Source organism: Sminthopsis crassicaudata, chromosome 5 (genome assembly GCF_048593235.1).
Source record: "Sminthopsis crassicaudata isolate SCR6 chromosome 5, ASM4859323v1, whole genome shotgun sequence".
Taxonomy (NCBI): Eukaryota; Metazoa; Chordata; class Mammalia; order Dasyuromorphia; family Dasyuridae; genus Sminthopsis; species Sminthopsis crassicaudata.
Window position 1 is genome coordinate 83,742,135 of NC_133621.1, and position 18,506 is coordinate 83,760,640.

The 18,506-nt window shown below is 38.1% G+C and overlaps 1 pseudogene; it reads right to left on the bottom strand.

Moving 5' to 3' along the window:
• Positions 1-10,045: 10,045 nt before the first annotated feature.
• Positions 10,046-10,154, bottom strand: LOC141545277 (5S ribosomal RNA; annotated as a pseudogene).
• Between the last annotated feature and the right edge of the window lie 8,352 nt (positions 10,155-18,506).

The following is an 18,506-nucleotide window of genomic DNA, read 5'->3' on the forward strand; positions in this document are numbered from 1 at the left end:
TTGGAACACTCCAAGGGCTTTCCAAAAAATGACTGCTCCTCAAGTTGTGGTCAAGTAGGGTCACATCATTGGGTCTACAAAGGGGATGGACGTGCAAGAGAAGGAATTTGGAATGGCACCTTATTTAGCATTATAAAGATAGCATGGCTTAGTAATATAAAAAAACAAGGTTCTGGGTTCTTCAAATTGTTGTCATGATGGGGTTCTGGAAACATGAACATGATTTTCCCTTTACATGAGATGGAATCATCTCCCAAATTCACTGAGGAATATTTGAGCTGATATGAAGATGCCCCTGCGATCTTCAGCACTGCAGCTCTGCTCCTGCTTGGAAGCTGGCCCACTGTGATCAGGGCTTATAGCTGTTCTGCTTTTAAACTTGGTTTGCTGATGACTGCCTGGCAGAATTGTCCTTTCCTTGTTTGGGAGGGTCAGTGGATGAAGGAGAGGGGCGACAGAAGAAAGGTTCCCTCTTTGCACAGGGTTGCGTAGGGAGCCCATTCTTCCTTAATTAACTACAAGTTTAGTCTAAGAGATCACTCTAGCAAAAATGGAGGATTTTCTCTTTTTTGGGATCAAGCTGACACATCAATTTGGGATGAACGAAGTCCTTGAAGTTTCTTGTAAGTGCCCCTGAACAACATTGAATTCTTAAAAATAGAACAAAAAGACAAACCTGTTTTTTTGTTTTGTTTTGGTTTGGTTTTTTTTTTTTTTTTTTTTTTTTTTTTTGTAATGAGATAGAAGATGAAGATCTAAGTATGTCAGATACTGATCATCAGGCTTTTTAAGTTTAATGGTAACTTAAAAAGCTTGACTTTTTTTAGACTTGTTGACAAGCCTAAGCCTCAAAGATATTAAAGTTTCCCTAAGGTTCATTTATTTTCTTAATGTGCCCGGGAGGCATTAAATAAATTTGATTTTAATTTTAGCAGAACATCCATGATTTCAGGATAAATTCTGCCCTTTTTAATTGTGAAAATTAACTTGATTTATATCCTTTAAATTTTCTAATGCTTCTGGAAAAAAGTCTCAGAAAAATATATAGTCTATGGCTTCTTATCAATAGTTTAATTGAACAAAGTGATCGTGTAAGCTCCAAGAAAGAAAAATAATTCCTAATTTAATTTTGGAACTCTGTGAAGCTGGAACATTTCATTGTATGTTGGCTGACTTGTTAATCATTTAGCTAATGAACTGAATTCTATCCTCTAATAATTAATATGAACTGAGCTCCTGAGATATAACAAATGGCAAAGGTGAAATCACATAGCATCATAAAATCTCAAGAAGCAGAAGTGATCTCAAACATTTCCAACATATTATCCATCTACTGGTTTAATATAGAGTATAACTGGGGTGTTTTCATGGTGGAGGATTGGGATCACCATCAGAGATATACAACTGGGATTAAAGCTGGGAGAGAGAAACAGGCCATTGAATCCAACTGTCTCATTTTACCAGCAGAGATTGGGAGCAGGGAAGGGACTTGTCAGGTTAACACAGATGCGTAATTGGCCAAACATAATTCTATTTCAGGGTCACTGCACTATCCTTTGCACTGATCTCCCTGCTGCCATTTGTTGGGATCTTTAGGAAAAAAACAGGTTACGTCCTGATTCAGATGAAGTCTGAAGGCAGGGTCTGGATATATTTTTTCCCTCAATAGTATTTTATTTTTCCAAATAGTTTTCAACATTCATTTCTGTAAGATTTTGTGCTCCAAATCTTTTTCTTCCCTCCCTCCCAAAATGGAAAGCAATTGATAAAATTTATAAATATACAATCCTTCTAAATCCATATTTGTCATGTTGTACAAGAAAAATCAGCCTGCATAATTTTTAGATACATCAACTCTATGATTCTGTGATCCTAGAACTGTGCAACAAGGAAGGCCAGGTAGGCTCACAAGGTACAATAAACCCTTTTCCCTCTTATGTCTCTTAGACAGGTATGAATTCTCCTTGTCCCCTGACATTGTCTCATTGATTATAACTTTGTGCTGGCTGATTAAGTTCACTGCTAATTACATACATAGGCTAGTAGTCCTTGGGACTGACCTAACAAAAGAAGTTTAAATGCTATGGTAGCCTAGGGAAAAAAACAAAACTCTACCCTTCTGGGCCTTAGTGATCTATCTGGCTAGTGGATAGATAGCAATATCTGGATAGTGATATATCAGACTATCTCTGATCTAGACAGATGCCTCTTGAGCCATCTAGATGGCACTGGGCTCAGAGACAAGAAAATCTGAGTTCTGTAATAATCTCAAACATCTTGGGCAGCCATTTATTCTGTTTTTCTCAACTTTAAAATGGGGATAAGAAGATTGTTGTTCAAATCAAATGAGATAATATCTAGCATACAGTAAGCACTACATAAATGCTTACCTCCCTCTTCCCCATTTCTTGTAAGGTGCCAGTACCAAAGCAGGAGTATTTTCTTTGGATCACTTTCCTTGCCCTCCAATATTTTCCTTGCTGGAAAATAAGGGCAGGTTCTAATTATTGAGAAGTTTTTTTATAAACATCAAACATCTGTGTATCTTTTTGCAACTTCTATTTATTGCTCCCAATTTTGTCCTCTGGGTAGGGAATCCCAGCCTCTGTTGTCCATCCTTAGGATCAACTCTTCATTTTATAAAAGAGAAAATTTAAGTCTAGAGTTAAGTGGTTTGCTTAGGAGTAATAAGAGGTAAAATCAGGATTCAAACTTGCGGCTTCTTATTCAAGTCCCAGTTTTCTTTTTGTTCTGTTGTGTCCTTAGACAACCTTTGAGATGTGGGAAGATACCTAACCTATCTGCCCTAAACTTGATCTTTTCAGGCTAACTAACCCCTTCTCCTTTCCCTTATCTGTACAGGGCAGAATCTTTTTTTTTTTTTTTTTAAAGCTTTTTATTTTCAAAACACATGCACAGATAATTTTTCAACATTGACCCTTGCATAGCCTTGTGTTTCAGATTTTCCCCTTCTTCCCTCCATCCCCTCCCCTAGCAATCCAATATATGTTATATATGTTAAAATGTATGTTAAATTCAATATATGTAAACATATTTGTATAATTCTCTTGTTGCACAAGAAAAATCTGATCAAAAAGAAAAGAAGATGAGTAAGAAAACAAAATGCAAATGAACAAAATATTAAAAAAGAGCAAAAATACTATTTTATGATCCACATTTGGTCCCCACAGTCCTCTCTTTGGATATATGGCTCTCATCATCACAAGACTATCAATCATCTCACTGTTGGAAGGAGTCACATTCATCAGAATTAATTATCGATAATTTTCTTGTTGTCCTGTACAGTGATCTCCTGGTTCTGCTCATTTCACTCAGCATCAGTTCATGTGAGTCTCTCCAGGCATTTCTAAAATCATCCTCCTGATCATTTACAGAACAATAATATTCCATAACATCCATATACCATAACTTATTCAGCCATTCTCCAATTGATGAGGATCCACTCACAAGGCAGAATTTTGAGGTCCCTCACCATTCTGTTTACTGTCTCTAGACATTTCAGCTCATCCCAGAGAGAATCTTAAAGAAGAGAAGAAATAATTCTTGCCCTTTTACCACAGCCCTTTTTATTAATGAGATTACCAGAGCCATTTTATTGGTCTTCTATTTCCAAAGCAAAGTCTTTTAAGATCAAAGGCTCATCTGGAATTATGCCCAAAAAGTTATCAAACTGTGCATACCCTTTGATCCAGCAGTGCTACTACTGGGCTTATATCCCAAAGAAATACTAAAGAAGGGAAAGGGACCTGTGTGTGCCAAAATGTTTGTGGCAGCCTCTTTTGTAGTGGCTAGAAACTGGAAAATGAATGGATGTCCATCGATTGGAGAATGGTTGAGTAAATTATGGTATATGAAGGTTATGGAATATTATTGTTCTGTAAGAAATGACCAACTGGAGGAATACAGAGAGGCTTGGAGAGACTTACATCAACTGATGCTGAGTGAAATGAGCAGAACCAGAAGATCATTATACACTTCAACAATGATACTGTATGAGGATGTATTCTGATGGAAGTGGATATCTTCAACATAGAGAAGAGCTAATCCAATTCCAATTGATCAATGATGGACAGAATCAGCTACACCCAGAGAAGGAACACTGGGAAATGAGTGTAAACTGTTTACATTTTTGTTTTTCTTCCCAGATTATTTTTACCTTCTGAATCCAATTCTTCCTTTGCAACAACAATAACAACAAAATTCGGTTCTGCACATATATATTGTATCTAGGATATACTATGAGATATTTAATATGTATGGGAATGCCTGCCATCTAGGGGAGGGGGTGGAGGGAAGGAGGGGAAAAATTCGGAACAGAAGGGAGTACAAGGGATAATGTTGTAAAAAATTACATACACATATGTACTGTCAAAAAATGTTGGAATTATAAAATTAATTAAAAAAAGATCAAAGGCTCATTAACTTAGCAAGTAAAATTATTTTACATTTTCTTTATTTTAGTAATCTAGCCTCTTTGGAACATACTTTCCCTATCAAGCACCCATCCCACTAATACCACAGGATGAATAGAAATATAAAGACAACTGCAAAAAAATATCATTTAATACTTACTATGTATATGACACTCTGCTAGGTATTGGGTATATAAAAATGAAATAATAGTTTCTGATCTTAAGGAGTTTATTGCCTAATATAAGGGAAAAGACAAGGGCAAACGGAAGAGAACAAATATTTATTAAATGATTATTAATGTGCCAGGCACTCTACTAAGCATTTTACAAATATTATCTCATTCTACATACACAAATGACTCATACATGTAGGATATGATTGTATATTAGCAACCACCTACCATGTGCCTAACATCTGTTATACATATACAATTTATATGAGAATGGTCTATGCAAATGTTGAGTATATCCTTGATAAAAAATATGCTTTCCATAGCAAATCACATCTTCACAGATGCACAAATGATTCAAGAGTAAGATACTCATATTAATGGTTTGTTGATTAAAAAAAAAAAGGATATGATAAATTAATGTGAAAATTTTTTTTTTTTGGGTGAGGCTGGGGTTAAGTGACTTGCCCAAGGTCACACAGCTAGGAAGTGTTAAGTGTCTGAGACCAGATTTGAACTCAGGTCCTCCTGAATTCAGGGCTGGTGCTCTATCCACTGCACCACCTAGCTGCCCCCATTAATATGAAATTTTAAAGGTACCCTTCCATAGTCATAGAATCCCAAGTAGCAATGATATATTTTTTAGTGAACTTGTAATTTCATTGGTATAGGGAGCTCCTGGTAAGATATTTTCTGTAGAGTGCTGATCAATATCTGCTGGGCAATGATAGACTTGGGAAGTTGCCTGGGAGCACACAAATTCAGGGTGATGTAGTCAGTACACCTGAAGGTCTCTATCCACTAGACATACTATCCAAAAAAAGAGTTTGCCTCCTAATGTTGATATTTCTCATTTTTCTATGGATGCTCTGGATTTCATGGCTGGTTCTCTGCTTTGAATTACTGGGCCTTGTGACTATAAGAAGAATGATGGCACTGTTATCGGGAAATAGTTATGTATGAATTATCATATAAGTACCTGACATATAGTAGGCAATTAATAAATGTTTGCCACTTGTGCTTAGAATAGGCTCCCTCCTCACCTCTGTGCTCGAATGTTAAATTTTCAGTAGGAGTATTTAAACCTTAGGAATCAGCAAACACTACAAATAAGGGCTTGATTTATTAATTTGTTGATTATGTAGTATTTTTAAAAAGTGATGAAGAAAATGTTAATAATGCAGATAAAACTTTTAACTGTGTCAGGCATTATCTCTCCCCCCCCCCTTGAAAAAGTTGTTATTAAACATATACAAACACACCCTTGCCTCTGCTTCAAAGAATCTTTAGTTTCTCTCAAAGGCTCAGTGCAAGTGTTCCTTACTAATTAAGGAAATTTGAACTGATTCACTCTCCCTCCTCCTACTGTATTCTCTGGTATGTACATTTTATATTTATTTCTGTGTTCATGTTGTTTTCCTAAAATAGAATGTGAGCTTATTGAGGGTAGGTACTGTTTTGTTTCTGTATGCCCCAGTGTTTACCAGTGTTAGGTGACTAGTAAATACTTACTGTTGAATTAAATTAAATTGCACTGAATTAAATCAGTCGTTGTCAAGCATTTTGGTCTCAAGATCCCTTTATATTCTTAAAAATTATTGAAGACCCCAAGATGTTTTTGTTTGTATACACTAAATGTCATGATTAGAAATTTTAAATAATGTGTTAAAATGTATTCATTTAAATTAATGATAATAAATGCATTATATATTAACATAAATAACATTTTTGTGAAAAATGTTTTATATGACTACACATGTATAATCAGATTCTTAATTACTTGCTGTCTCAGAGAGGGAAAGGGAAAAGAGGGAAGAAAAAAATTTGGAATGCATAATTTTTTAAAAACACAAGTTAAAAAATAGATTTTACAGATAACTTGGAAAAATAAAATATAGATGACCTGGGGGGAAAAAGAGAAATATACTTTCCAAAGTAAAAATTAGTGAGAACAATGGAATAACTTTTATATATATCTTCAGATCTCTTTAATATCTGGCTAAATAAAAGACAGCTAAATTCTTATAATTGTTTTTATTTTCAATGTATTATATATGTTGTTTTGGCTGAAGTATATGAATAAAACCTAGCCTTATTCAGATATGTAGATGGAAAAGAGAGGAATATTTCAATAGGCAAATAATCTTTGTACTTTTATGAAAATAATTTTGATCTCTTGGACTCTCTGAAAGCATCTCAGGGACTTTCAGGGGTCTTTAGATCACATGTTGAGAACCGCTAAATTAAATAAAGCTAAATTGGGTAAGCATTGCAAGTAGAGTTTATAAATGTAATCCCATGAGTAATAAACATTGGACACAAGTTTAAAAGGGGAATTTCATAAAAGATTATCTAGATGTCAGCATCATTTGTAGTGAACACTCATTTAAATAGCCAACTAATATAAAAACACCAAAATTTATTTGGTGCACTGAAATATGTCCTAGAAATGTCCTGAATCTATAAATTATGACACAGATGTTTTTCCACATACTGGCCTAATATAATTCACATAGATATTATTCCTTGCCCTAAGAGCACTCTTTTGCACTGTACATTATAGAAAATGTCATGTTGGATTTATATGAAGCTAGATTTCTGCAGGTGGCATTATTGATGGTGAAGGGAAGATTTCCCCAGACACTGGAAATCGGAAGCACCTCTGAAAACCACTTTTTCACTTGAAAGGGCTATAAATCTAATAAAAACCTTGAATTCACATGAAATCCTTTATGCAATATGTTGATAGTAAGTGTATTACTGAGGTGAAGAGGCAAATAATTACCTTGGGACAACCACTATGAAAAATGAATGTTGAATTTTAAAAGTATACGCGATGCTGGAACAAATACAGGCATTTTTTAGAAAAGCTCTATCTCTTTAAAATTTTTCATGAATATTTTATTGTGAATTTCACTGTATAGTATAGGATGCCACCTAGAGTTATATATAAATTTATATTTTAAGTATGTCTTAGTTCCAAATTATCCTATATAGAAATTTCAACTCTCTCCAGTCTCCTACTTCATCCTCCATTTTCTTCTCTTTTGCTGTAATCTCTGAGGAACAGAAGACCCTACTTCTTGCCAAGGTTAACTCATTCACTTTTGACCTTTATCCTATGCCTTCTTTTTTTCCATAAGTTTGTCCCTTTCTTTGATCATCTCCCTTTCTATAATTTTTAATCTCTTCTCATCTATTGACTCATCTGATGCTTCTAAATATGCTCAAATCTCCTCCACTCTTAAAAAATTCTTATTTGACCTTTCCATTTACATTTATCTTACATCTTTTTTCTCTTTCAGAGCCAGACTCCTAGAAATCCTCCATTTACCTCCATTTCCTTACACAGACTTTTAATCTCATCCCTCAACTGAAATTGATGTCTGTGGTACTGGGAGAAACTCTGAGTCTCTCTAAGACTTTTCCCCAAATTATCAGTGATCATTTAAAAAATCTAATGGTATCTTAGTCTTGATTTCTTGACTTCTTTCCAGCTTTTGGCCCTGTTAATCACTTCTTCCTTCTGGATATACCTCTCCTAATTCTCTTGTTTAATTGCTCCTCAGTGATCCACCCCCTGAGAGGGGATCTAATAACCATTTATTGAGAGCCTCCTAGGTGCTCCCTCCAATGAGAAGGGAGAGGAGACTGAGGAATGTCAATCTAGGCTTGAATTAGCAACATGCCTTTAGAAGTGAGGAGCTTATTAGATGCAAGAATAAACTCGGAATAGCCTCTCACTGTGATCTCATTAGTTCCCACGGATTCAATTAAAATCTTAATGCAAGTGACTCCCAAATCTATAAATAGTAAATACCCAAAAGGATCTGTGATTTCAAACTCCAACAATGAAAATCATAACCCATACGTGCTTGCTTGCCCATGCTGTGTGATTCTTTATCCATATCTTCCCATGCAGAAAATCCACTTGTATCCTGAAAGTTTTCCTTGTTTTCTCCTAACTTCTAGGAGATACCAGAGAAGTATTCTGCTACTCCCCATCATCCCTCAATGCAACCATTCCATCTTCTCTTCTTGTCCTATATGCCCTTGTATTGCCCTTTGTTTGATAATTATTTTTAATTTTTCAGAGACTAACATGTTCTATGTCTTGCTGGCCAAGCAGTAATAATGATAGAATTAGTTGTATTAATTTATTAAAATTCCATGAGAAGCATAGGGATTTTAAAGGATCTTTGTAATTTAACCCCCTCTCCTCCTCCTCTTCAATTCTGGCCCAATAAGTTCTTAATCTACAATGACTTTCCTAACTATACACACTGAAAGGCAAGCTATATAGCACATCTATTCAAATGCATGCCCTGGGAATCAGACATTAGTTTTTGTTTCAGCCCAAATTCTTTTGGATGATAATAAATCTCTTCCATAGAGCTCAGCATTGTTTAGAGGATTGATAAAATCAACACAATGTCTTCTATAAACAGCAGCACCTGTAGGATAGCATGGCTTCAACTTGAACTCCGCCCTAGGTACAATACCTGGCACATAGCAAGCACTTAATAAATATTTACTGACTGATGACTGACTGATTTGGTCCTGGATCTCCTCCACCACAGTGGTAAGTACTCTTGACAGACATGCATCTCTCTATTTTATTCCTTGCTTCATATTTATCATAAGAGAGTCATTAATCAGAGTTATTTTTGTTGTTTTATCTTTCAAGGAATCTTGAGTGCTTTTGATGTATAGATAGGGAGCACCTTGCTGGTAAACCTGAAAAGGAGATAATTTGGTCTATCTAAATCTCTATATCCTGCCCTAATTTTTCTCCTGAATTCTATGTATCAGTTAGTCAACAAGTATTCAGTACTTGCTGTGTGCCAAGCAGCACACTGACAATATAAAGAAAGGCAAAAACAATCTCTGCCTTTAAAAAACTTATATTTTAATAGATGTAGATATAACATGTAGGTATAATGCGAACAATGGGATCCTCTTTCTCAAAGAATATAAAGTAAACTTTGCTTTGTACAATTTCTTATGTGGAAGAGGGCCAGTGATGAGAGTCCATTTGTTGTGGACCCAATTGTGAAGGTCTGGACTAGCTCCTCTGAAGGGCTCAGAATCAGTCCTTGTCAGGATAAGCAAAAGTCCTTGCCCCACATAGTGGACTCCTGCTGATCACTCTCTGGGAGGAGATCTGCTGTCTCAACTCAATCCCAGACTAGACTCTTCTTCCCCCAGTAGACTCAAAGTTGTTTTCTTTTATCCTCCCAGAGAATGGGCGTGGGATAACTCAGGGGCTTGTGGGAACAATACCTCAACCAATGAACTTGCTCCTTTTAAAGGTTGTGTAAATTCCTTTTCATATGTAAACTCCTCCTCAGCAGTTCAAAGGGGTAAACTCCCCTTAAAGGCCAGAATCAAAGGTGTGAACTAGAGAATTGTTAAGTACTGATTTAGCACTTAGTAAGAACCTAACATCAGCACCCGGTATTCCCAGGCGGTCTCCCATCCAAGTACTAACCAGGCCCCACCTTGCTTAGCTTCCGAGATCGGGCGCATTCAGGGTGGTATGGCTGTAGACCACAGACTAAGTAAGAACCTAACACCCAATTACAGTTTTGTAATTTCCTTTACCTTTATTTAGATGAGCTCTGTTCAAAGGCTATAGTGGAAAGACCTGGCAAATGTGGAGTCTGGAATATAAGATAAGGACAGGTTTGCCTAAGGGAGAGGACAGTTGGAATGGGGAATAAGGTTTATACGTCAGCAGCCTGGGGTTCAGAAGCAATGGTATGGAATGAGTAAAAGGGGATGGGAATATTCTAATCATTTAGGAGTAGACCCAGTCAGAGTACTGATAATTGGAAAGAGGTTTATTGAGGGAGATGTGATTAGAGAGTGTGAGGTTCTTCCTTAAGATTCAGATTTTCTATACCTTCTGGAATGCACGATCCATAATTAATAAATTTCTTTCATTTTAAACTTCTTTCTTTCTCACTCCTTCCATCTTGTAATACTGAGACCTGGCTCCCTTCCTTCCTTCCTTTTTTTTTAATGGCTGGGGTTAAGTGACTTGCCCAGGATCACACAGCTGGGAAGTGTTAAGTGTCTGAGACCAGATTTGAACTTGGGTCCTCCTGAAATTCAAGGCTGGTGCTCTATCCACTGTGCCACCTAGCTGCCCCTGTTGCTAACTTGTAAAGAAAATAAGCCAACGAATAGCTGGCAACAGTGGTGCAGAAAAGGAGTGGGCAGCTTTCAGAGATTTGGTATACAGTATCAAATTTACTTATCTGGGCCAGAATGTATCAAAATTACCCATCTGAGCTAGAACACTGGCAAACATCAAGATTGGCTTGATAAAAATGATGGGGAAATTTAGAAGCTGCTAAGCAACTTTCCCCCACCCCAAACCCACAGGATTTTACCAGCAGGATAGTTCTGCTATCTCTAAGAAGGCAGCATTTAATTCTATCAAAAGTAAAGTGTAGGTGAAATTTCAGAATTCTTGGCTTAGTAAGAAGGAAGATGAAATTCAGTTTTACATTGACCTTAACAATCCAAAACACTTTAAAATGCTCTGAAGGTTACTTATAGGCCAAAGAGCTATGGTGCATCTCAACTACTCAGTTGATGGAGCCTCATTGATTAGTAATAAGGACAGCATTCTAGAGAAATGGGCTAAACACTTTCATAGTCTTCTTAACAGATCATTTTCAACCAAGCCATTGTCTATATACCTCATGTTGAAGATATGTCCTCTGTCGCCAAACTTGCAACTGAAGAAGTGGTTTTGAATGCCATTAGGCGATTTTTGTATGGCAAATTGCCTGGTGCTAATTCTATTCTAGCTGAGATTTACAAGGCAGGAGATTCACTGCTCATATAAAAGCTGACCGAAATTTTCCGAATAATATGGTAAGAGAAGGTTATCCCCCAGAAGTTAAAGAATTTCTTCACTGTTCATATCTGTAAAGGTAAAGGAAATAGATTGTCCTGTGTGTGGATTGTAGAGGGTCACAGTCAGTGGGGAAACTCTGGGTGAGGTATAAGACACTTCAGCCCAGAGAGAACCTGCTAACAATGTCTGGCTCTACTCCCCATCTCCCCTAAGGGCTCTCGGCCTTCCTGGAAGTCAGGGGGTGGTGACAACCTGTGTTGAGACTGAAGCAGAATGATACCAGGTGGAAGTAATACCAGGTGGCAATACAATACAATAACACGTACAATAACAAGTTGTTTATGTGGTCCCATGTGCAAAGTGTTATTTTTGTTACATTATAAAAAAGGGAAAGTCCTTGAAATAAATGGACCATCTTCAGGTGTCCTGCCTCATCACTTCTCCATTAGGAAAGTGTATCTTAATCACCTCGGTGTGAGGACTCCAGAAAACAATGGTACATTGTAAGGGCCCTTTAAATGGGCGGACACAGTGCATCGGGAGATTGAGGCCCAGAAGTAATTTCTGTGGATATTAGGACTGCCCTTGGGCGGGATCCTGGCCATATTGAGATAGTTTCGTAATGGGTGACTCTCTCGCTGATTGGCTGTGTGTGTGACCTCACAGGCCCTATGTAAGCCCACTGCAGGCAGCAACCGCCCTCTTTAACCTCGTGCTGTTCACCCTGGCTCCCCAGCCTGGGTGGCCAAGCCAAGATGGGTAGCCAAAAGAGGTAAGGGTTTTGGTAGTGAACACATGGGTCTTCTGACCAGGTGTTCACTCGGGAACCAACAAGAAAGGGCATCAGTCAGGGCATTATGTGAGTAGGTATAATAAAGGCTTTTAAGATTACATGTGGTTGTTCTTGAGTGCGCTACCGGTTATTAAGCTATAGATTCAAGAGATTGTGGCCAGAGACCTTAGAAGGCCTCAGAGGAGGCGAGCCGGGTAGAGTTCACACTGCAAAGGACAGTGGTCAAAGGTACTCTGGTGGGTCTAGGACAGACTAGTAATTGTAACTGCCAGGAGAGCACGTTACAGTACATTTTATCACCCCAACTGGGGGGTTCTAGAAAGGAGGACACAACAGTGGATCTCTCTCTTAGTCACTGCAGGCAAAGTTCTCTCCAGACTCCTTCTTAATAAGTTGATCCTTCATTTGGAATATGGCCACCTACATAAGAACAAATGTGGCTTCAGAAAGGGCCAAGAAATGGTTGATATGTGATGTTTACTGCATGACAACAGAGAAATATCAAGAGCAGAACAAAGATCCACACACACAGTATTTGACAATCTGACCAAGTTCTTTCTTACTGTCATTCATGAGGGCTTATGGAAAATGATGTCAAAATTTGGTTGCCTGGATAAGTCAATGAGTATTATACATCAGTTTCATGATGGCATGTTTGCATAGGTTTTGGGGGATGTTCTTGCACTTTCCCAGTGCCTACTGGAGTGAAGTAAAACTATGTGCTTGCTTCTATGCTTTTTAGCATGGTATTTTCTACAATGTTGTCAGATGTCTTCAATGAAGACAAAAATGGCATCATGGTCAGCTATCACATTGAGGGTAAATTATTTAAGTTGAAAAGGCTACAAGCCAATACCAAAGTAGATGGTGTGCAACTTTTTGTTCCCAGATGATCAGTGGAACCTCTGAAGCTGAAAGATGCAAAAAATATAGATTGATTCTGCTACTTGTGCTAATTTTTGCTTAACAATCAACACCAAGAAAATAGACACAGAACCACTGGTTAAAACATTCCAAATTTCTCCATTTGTTTTAACGTTGGAAGTATAAATGTTCCAGGAGTATACCTAGTTGGTGAGATTGACTTATTACTGAAGACTTGCACATCTCATGTCATCGTTAAGCTACACTGTTTACCTAAATATAATAAAACTTCATGGATGCACCTTGCAGCAAAAATTGATATTTAATAGACTATATCATTGTAAGGAGAAGAGACAGGGTGTGAAAATGAAGAAGGCAATGTGTGGCCAAAGAGTACCAAATATAAGTTATAGACATTTTCTTCAAACTGTTTGCATTCAATAAAAATAGCAGCTCCAAGACAAGAGGAATACTAGATTTAAAGTCAATAGATTAGAGCACTTCCAATATAGCCTACAAATCACTAACAGATACAACACCTTGTTGATAGAATACTTTAATGACCTGATCTGTTCCCACTGTTCCATTGCTCAGAAACTTTCAATGGCTTTCTTCATTGAACTTAATAAATCCAAAGAGCTCAACCTAGTCCAGTCTCTCCGCAATTTGTCTCTTATGTATCTTTCCAGCTTTATTTCTCACTGTTCTCCATACTCTCATTTCCAGCCAAATTGGGCTTTTTGTTAAGTTGCAAAGTACCATTTATTCATAACTTTATACACAAAGTAGCTGCCTTTTGGAGACTCGTGAAGATTTCATGATGATAATCTTTCGCCACTCTAGCTGTTTGCTGAATTTGGATATGGAACTTCAATTTCCACAGTGAACTCGTGATCATGAATTACATGGACATTTACAATGTGGATATCAAGGCCTTCCACAGCACAAGACCCACATCTTTAAGAGCACAAACCCCTCGTGGCCCTAGCAAAAAGGAAATGGATGCTCCAGAGACAACCCTGTTGGAAACCGTTGCGGAGTATGCCTCAGAAGTTATTACTGGGGGATTGGGTGCATTTGACTGAGAAAGATTTAAAAGAGCCTGACAAGCTACTTGGAGAATTGCTAGTGGAGAGTCACATGACCCTTAGGTCTGCTGATTACGTCAGCCTTCTCAGTACTCCCAGGCAACTTCCCAGTCTATCATTTGCCCAGCAGATGTTGATCAGCCTTCTAGAGGCAGTCTCTTCCCAGGAACTCCCTATACAAATGAAATCACAGGTCCAGTAAAAGCAATACAGTTTCACTCCTACTTAGGAAAGGTGTTTCTTATTTAAAAGAAATACCGGTAGAGTGGGAGCATTACACCCAAAGGAAAACACAAACACACATAGAACCAGCCTTACTTGGATGTAGGGGTATGAGAATGTGGGGGGGGGGGGGGCGGGGAGAGGGAGAACAGGCTCTATTAATTACAATTTAAACTTTAGGCACACCGGTCATCGGGTTTGCTGTTGATTTTTAAAAATATTTTTGCATTTTGTTTGTTATTGCTCTTGGTGGCTTTTTGTTTGTTGGCTAGTTCGTTAGCTTGTTTTGTTTTTAAGTACATCAACAGTGATGGATTCGAAACGCTTGCTGTCTGTACGGAACATGTGAATCAGTAAACCGACCCCCCAGTATTGCACAGTTTACCGGAGAGGTACCAAGGGACCGGCAAACGTTTTGGCTCAGCTAATAATCCATTCAGCCGTAAAGCACGCCAGCCCCATCTCTTATAAACAGAAGTGAAAGGGCGATGCTCGGAGCTGGTCGCTGTTAACTTCTTTCTCCTCGGGACCGCGGCGTTGTCTGTTCGTTCAGTTGCCACTGGGAACAAGTAGGGGTTTCCTAGGGGCTTCCTAGCCAAAGCCCTAGTACTACGCACGCCCCACACCACGCGGCCGTACAGAGAAAAGATAAAGGCGTTCAAATACACAGAGCCGACGAGTTTCTTCCGGGAAGACGGGGGCAGTCCGGCAGCCCTTCGGGTCAGCAGCGCCTCTGCCGGACCCGCACGCCTGGGCCCAGGTGCGCCAGCGCAGCCGGCTCCCACCAGACCCGGGGCTTTCTCCGCCGTCGGCTGCAGCCTCAGCTCGCAAGAGCCGGGGGCCGGTTGGGGGCTTAGGAGGCCAAAGAATCCTCTCGGACGAGGCCCGGGGCCCGCCCAGGCTGGACCGTCCGGGGCAAGTGCCAAGAGGGGCTGGCGCGATCGGGAGGGGAGTGCCTCCGAGTCCCCCTGCTGCCGACGCCGCGGAGGCCGGACGAGCCACCCGCGGCTTCCCGGGGGATGCGGGTCATCTCTTGGGTCCGCGCGGGACGTTTCGGGAGCGCCCCGGAAACTCTGCCCTTAAGCTCGTGACGCCTATTAAAGTCCGGGAACAAATGCAAAAGTCAGCATTTGCGATGCTTTTACAACCTGGCCTGTTCCTCCTCCCTTTGCAGTCCTCCTAGCTTTGCTCTTTGTACTCGCCGTACCCGCATCCTCGCCACTCCTTCCACAACTTCCCGACGGCCTTGGGGTCTGCATGCTGACTGTATGGCAGTCTAACTTAGAAGAAGACGGTAGGAGAGTCTAAGTGACTGGCCCTTCAACCTGGAATCCTTTCTCCCATTTCACTTCTACATCCGGGTTTTTCTGACTTCTTTTAAGACACCTTAGATTCCATTTTCTTCAGGTCTTTTCCAATCCGGCCCCAACTCTTTATTTCTGTCGAGTTAATCTGTTCCTTTAAAGCCTGTTTCTCCATGTAGTAATCCTGTGTATGTATGCATACTACACAAGGCAATAATTTATTCTAAATGACAAATACAATTTTAAATAAAATAAATTAGTGCTAAAACTAAGTTCTAAATTAGTTCTAAACAAATAGTTGGATATAAAAAGGGGCAGGTTAAACCGGTAGCCAATAAATAATAATAAAAAACATAATGCCTGGAGGCTGGAGATCTTGGCAATTAACTTGATCTCTGCCCCAATTTTACTTTTCCCTTTTAAAAATAGGGAATGAGATGAATTCGAATCAGGGGTTCCTCACCTGGAGACCATAAACTTAAAAAATATATTTTATAACTATATTTTGACATAGTTGGTTTCTTTTATAATCCTGTGTATTTTATTTCATGCGCTTAAAAATGTTTTTTGAGAGAACAGCTCCATAGATTTCACCAGTCTTGCAAAGAAATCCATGACATAGAAAAGATTAAGAACTCCTATACTGGGTTATCTACCTGTAAAGTTTCTTCTCATTCTAAAATTCCGTGATTTGAAGGAAACTTTATAAACAAACATGAGATAAGTTGCTGAATTTTTTAAAAAATGGAAATTATCTGGAATTCCAACATTAAAGTACACACACACACAATCACACACACAGATTCTGATCTAGTCTCAAAGGGTAGGAATGACCAAATCCAAACTATCCCTGTAGCTCTGGATGTAGCATTGCTGCCCTCTAGCCTTGGCCAGGGCTCACAGTGCCTTTCTTGATGATTGCTAGAAACAACAAAAATGGATTTTGCTTCTAAAAATCTGTGATGTTAAGGAAAATTTATAAACAAACATGAGATAAATTGCTGAATTTTAAACAAATTATTATCTGGAATTCCAACATTAAAGTACACACACACACACACACACACACATACCTGGAAAAACCTGGAAGAAAGGCTGAGATTCTGATCTAATCTCAAAGGGTATAAATGGCCAAATCCAAACTCTAGCCTTGGCCAAGCTCACAGTACCTTTCTCGATGATTATTATAAACAACAACAAAAATGGATTTTGCTTAACTTCTTTGCCAAGGATAGTAAATTTAGGGGTCAGAGACAGCAGCAGTGATGGGGCCTTTGTGTGCTTCAATAGAAAAAAAAAACACTTAATTTTCTATGAAATATTTCTTAATGTGCATGAACATGCATGCTCAGCTCCTAATATGCATTATTTATACATTTTTAGGGAGGTCATTGAAATCATCAAAGTATTTTTTATTACTACAATTTTCTAATAATTGTAAGAACAGCAATGGGGTTATGTCACTACTTTAATTGTTTGGGTTTTCGGTCCGGATATATAATTTGTTTGGTGCAGACTTGCAACTCTTTTGAAACTTAGACAGTTGCATAAGACACAATACATATCAGAGGCCAAACTTAAATTGTCTTCCTGAGTCCAATGCCAGTCCCTCTATCTGCTGTGCTTTGCCCCTATTCAGTGTATATTCAAAGGAGAAAGGTTATCATTTTCTGAAAGTTTATTGTGTAGGTGAACAGTTTGTCTGCTCCATAGTGACTAAGCCTCTGAAATATCCTGCAGGGTGCTATGGATAGAAAGAGTTCCTTCAAGGAGCCAGACATCTAATCATGATTTAACTATTAACATTTTAAAAACTGTTTATTTTGTTACATGTGAATTCTACCAAACATTTAAAGAACAACTAACTCCAATGCTATATAAACTATTTGAAAAAAAATAGGGATTGAAGGAGTCCTATCAAATTCCTTTTATGACACAGACATGGTACTGATACCTAAACCAGGTAGATCAAAAACTGAGAAAGAAAACTATAGACCAATTTCCTTAATGAACATTGATGCTAAAATCTTAAATAAGATATTAGCAAAAAGACTTCAGAAAATCATCCCCAGGATAATACACTATGACCAAGTGGGATTTATACCAGGAATGCAGGGCTAGTTTAATATTTAATAGTATAATTGACCATATTAATAATCAAATTAATAAAAACCATATGATCATCTCAATAGATGCAGAAAAAGCATTTGATAAAATCCAACATCCATTTCTACTAAAAATGCTTGAGAGTATAGGAATAAATGGACTATTCCTTAAAATAATAACGAGCATATATTTAAAACCTTCAGTAAACATCATATGTAATGGCGATAAACTAGAACCTTTTCCTGTAAGATCAGGAGTGAAACAAGGTTGCCCACTATCACCATTACTATTCAATATAGTACTAGAAACTCTAGCCTCAGCAATAAGAGCAGAGAAAGAGATTCAAGGAATTAGAGTAGGAAATGAGGAAATCAAATAATCACTCTTTGCAGATGACATGATGGTATACTTAGAGAACCCCAAAGACTCTGCTAAAAAGCTATTAGAAATAATTCAGAGTTTTAGCAAAGTTGCAGGATGCAAAATAAATCCACATAAATCCTCAGCATTTTTATACATTACCAACACAATCCAACAGCAAGAGATACAAAGAGAAATTCCATTCAAAATAATGGTCAATAGTATAAAATATTTGGGAATATATCTACCAAAGGAGAGTCAGGGATTATATGAGCAAAATTACAAAACACTTGCC